A 4,447-nucleotide genomic window follows, 5' to 3' on the forward strand; every position below is an offset into this window, starting at 1 on the left:
CTTTCTATAATGTCTGAATTCAACAATGCTACAGTATTACTTCTGCAATCTAGATTTTAAAAAATGTGTCCTTTTTTTAAAACATTCGCCAGATTATTAAAACCCTTGGATGTTCTCTATCTGAAAAGTGAAAGGTAAAATTGAGCTTCTGAGATGAAAACTCTTAGGAGGTTTTACATAGGATACGGGAAAGCCAGAGGACATGAAGCATGTGTGGTGTGCGCATGCATGAGTATGTGTGCCTGTGTGCGCGAGCACAAGCATTCAGAGGAAAGAGGGAGGGTTACTGAAAAAAAGAGGAGCTAAAAGGAAGAAGCAGAGGATAGGGTGTGGTGACTCAGACTGGAGGGAAGGCTTTTGTAAACAGCCACAATAAGTACCTCCGACGGTCCCTTGGTAACTGCTAGAGAGAACCTAGGAAGAGGTGTATAAAATTCCATCCTTTTCAGTGGTGGTGAGAGGTGCCAGGTGCTATTCTGCAGAGAAGTGTCAACCAAACACCTGTAAAAAAGAGCAAAGCAGCCCAGGCGTGGTGGCTCATACCTGTAACCCCAACACTTTGGGAGGCCAAGGCAGGAATATCACTTAAGACCAGGAGGAGTTTGAGACCAGCCCGGGCAACATAGGGAGATACCATCTCTAAAAAAATAAAATAAAAAATTAGCAGGGTATGGTGGCACACGCCCTGGTGGTACTCCAGAGGCTGAGGTGGGAGAATTGCTTGACCCTGGGAAGTCGAGGCTGCAGTAAGCCATGATAGTGCCTCCATCCTCCAGCCTGGGCAACAGAGCAAGCCCATGTCTCGGGGAAAAAAAAAAAAAAAAAAAAAGTAAAATGGTCTTGGGATGAACCATGGAAGCTGAAGTCACTCGGTAGAAAACCATGCATGTCCCTGGCCAGGTGCAGGGGCTCATGTCTGTAATCCCAGCACTTTGGGAGGCTGAGGTGGGCGGAACACCTGAGGTCAGGAGTTCAAGACTAGCCTGGCCAACATGGTGAAACCCCATCTCTACTAAAACTACAAAAAATTAACTGGGCATGGTGGCAGGCGCTGTAATCCCAGTTACTCGGGAAGCTGATGCAGGAGAATTGCCTGAGCCTAGGAGACAGAGGTTGTAGTGGGTCAAGATAGCACCACTGCACTCCAGCCTGGGTGACAGAGCGAGACTCTATCTCATTTAAAAAAAAAAAAATGAACGTTCCTGATAGATGACACCACAGAATTATATCCTTGTGAATCCTGTAACCCTGCATACACAGGTTTATGCTAAGGCATCAGAGTCCAAGAAAGCTGTTTTGCACCACAGGTGGTTGGCTGAGCATGGCATGCTGGCGCCTCATTTATCTGAAGACAGTTAGGAAGGAGGCTCTGTTCCCAAGGGCACAGTCTGTCCCTTCCTTTAATGGGGCAGCTGAAACGCCGAAGAAGTCAATGTGGGGACATCTTCTATTAGGAAGTTGCTAGAGAGTTCTGCTACAATTCTCTTCAATGAGTTCACTATCTCTCAGCCTGCTCCCCAAAACGAGACAGTTTCAAAGAACATAAAATGCACCTGGCCAAGAACTGAGGCCTATGCTAGACAATACCATGTAGCTCAAGTTCCATACAGCAGGCTTGTAGGGATATTATAGTTATGACCAGGAACCTACTTGTAGCTAAAGTGACAATCAAAGGCATGAATTATTTCAAAGGTGCAAATCATCATCCGATTTTGGTAAATCTCTAATTTCACTCCTACTATTTCGAACCTCAAGGAGGGTAAAATATATAGAGATGTAGCATATCTTCTAAAATTACTTTTTCTATTCAACAGTCTCTGTGTTATTACAAAAAAATAAATAAGTCAGCCGGGCACAGGCTTGTAATCCCAACACTTTGGGAGGCCAAGGCGGGCGGATCACAAAGTCAGGAGATAGAGACCATCCTGGCTAACACGGTGAAACCTCATCTCTACTAAAAATACAAAGAAAAAAAAATTAGCCGGGCATGGTGGCGGGCGCCTGTAGTCCCAGCTACTCGGGAGGCTGAGGCAGAAGAATGGTATGAACCCGGGAAGCGGAGCTTGCAGTGAGCCGAGATCCACCACTGCACTCTGGCCTGGGCGACAGAGTGAGACTCCGTCTCAAAAATAAAATAAATAAATAAGTCTAACTCTCTCTCTCTCTCTCTCTCTGTCTATATATATATATATGTGTGTGTGTGTGTGTGTGTATGCATACATATATATATCTCTCTCTTCTAAACTTACTTTTTCTATTCAACATTCTCTGTGTTATTACAAAAAAATTAAGTCTAACTATTCAGATCCAAAAGTTTTTCTGCACTAAAAGTCTACCATGACCAAAAGACACTCATTCAACAAGTATTTCTTGGAGATCCACTATCAACTTAGCACTGTGTTAAGTGCTGGGAAACAGATTAAAAACAAATATATACTGTCCCTGTTCTCATGAACCTAATTGATAGTCAAGGTTATAACTAACACAAGACTTAATCTGAGCCCAAGTCGAGTATAAAGTGTGAAATAACCAAATAACTGTGATTAAAGTATATCTGGAGGCAAATAATGCAGAGAAAACATTTATCAGGCACATTTTTCCACCATGAAAGGAAATGCTGTATACTTTGATCACAATATTTTTTTGGTCTGGCACCCTAGGTCCATATTTGAAAAGGAGATATACTACAGAAAACTAAAAGTCCAGAATATACCATATCTTACCTTCTGTTTGGGATCTAGACTTTCTAGACTAAAGACAAAGCTACAAAAAGCTAATCAAATATGACATTTACTAAGCACTTATCAAGCAACCTACCACCTTGAAGGTGGACTCTGGGATACAGAGGAGAATGAATCAGCTTTACCCCTGAAAGTACAGAAACCTAGACAGATAAAAACTAAATAATTATAATGCAAGGTAGAACAAGTTAAGGTCCCAAATGGGATTCAAGGGCTACAGCCACTCACTTACTGCCCTGTCTAAATTCCAGGATTTTCCAAGGCCCTAAAAGACATAAGGAGGACCATCCAAGCCTGAATGCCTGGACCCCTAAAATTATACAGGGCAAGAGAATACTGGGGTTGGGGGGACTTTTGAAAGTTCCTCCGCACGTGTTGGAAATCAACTCTTAGATTACCATCTCACCTGCTTGTGTGGACAGAGGAATGTGTAATACAAGCATCTGATGATGAGGCTGGTGATAACCAGGTAATGCCCTAGGCTGAAGGGCAGGCCAAATCACTGCTGATTTATTCTTTGCTATCTGAAAAATCACTAGGCCATTTGTAAACCCCCAAGGGGGACTAAAATGACAGGCTTCAAATGACAGTTCTTACACCATGTCCTGAATAGGAGCAAACTGAGAAAGCTCCCAGGCCACACCACGCCTGGGAGTTCCAAAAGTGAGTATCTTATACTTTTAGAGACATGTCCCAAAAATCCAATTAATTCATCTCATCTAAGGAAACAAGTTCATTGGAAATGCATTATCGTATTTTTATCGCACTGCTGCTTGAATCTCCAAGTCAGTGAACTAGAAGAAAGAAATTTTTATTTTGTGGAGAAGATACAAGAAAACTTTGGGAAAAGAAAGGAGAGGATCCACTCCCCCTACCCCGCAAAAAAGGAGTCCTTTATAAAACAGCCCCTTGATGCTTGGCAGAAAACAATATACACCACATTCTCCGGAAAAATTCCCAGCAAAAAAAAAAAAAAAAAAAGATTTGAAATTTGAATAAATGTTCCACATACAAATACAGGCCTATAATCATCATTGCGCATAAAATACATACCCTGCTTCCTGTCTTGAGCCAAGCAGTATCAAATTTGGGACGAGACATTCCATCTCACTGTACTTATACTTAGTGAACCATTCGCCAGAGTCTCTTTTTGAACAGTGGATGTTAGAGAACCCTCCGTATAATTCTGTAATGTATAAGAAGAATTTAATCCTGTTCTAACATGCTTTTTCTTTGGATATGGTGAAGTTTCAAGGAACACAGATGACCCAATGACAGCAAAGCCTGCTATAACGTGGAACTGGATAGGACTCAGATCACATTTGGATTTGGTGGCCAACACGGTATCACAGAAAAGTTCTTACGATGTGTGTATTCATAATTGCAGGTTTGTCTCCTGAGAAAAAGAATGAAAACATAAGTTCCAATGTGTCTGAATGCTCCCAGATCTTCGAATCACAGGCCAGAATTTCTTCCCTAACTTTTACCTTGGTCCCTGTTATAAGTTTATCCTCAAGGATAGGCATACACTGCTTAAATTTAACATGCCGAAATGGTGCAGAGGTCTGGGTCCTGCTGCTGCCGATAATGCCATCCTCAAGAAAAAGCCATCAATCGTTAGCAGCCCTGCAAATTGTTGAAAGCAGAAACTCATTCGCTGTTATCGCGCTTCCTGATTTGCGAAGTGCCCCCTGCACGGTGGGATC

The sequence above is a fragment of the Mandrillus leucophaeus genome, unplaced genomic scaffold, assembly GCF_000951045.1.
Source record: "Mandrillus leucophaeus isolate KB7577 unplaced genomic scaffold, Mleu.le_1.0 Scaffold133, whole genome shotgun sequence".
Taxonomy (NCBI): Eukaryota; Metazoa; Chordata; class Mammalia; order Primates; family Cercopithecidae; genus Mandrillus; species Mandrillus leucophaeus.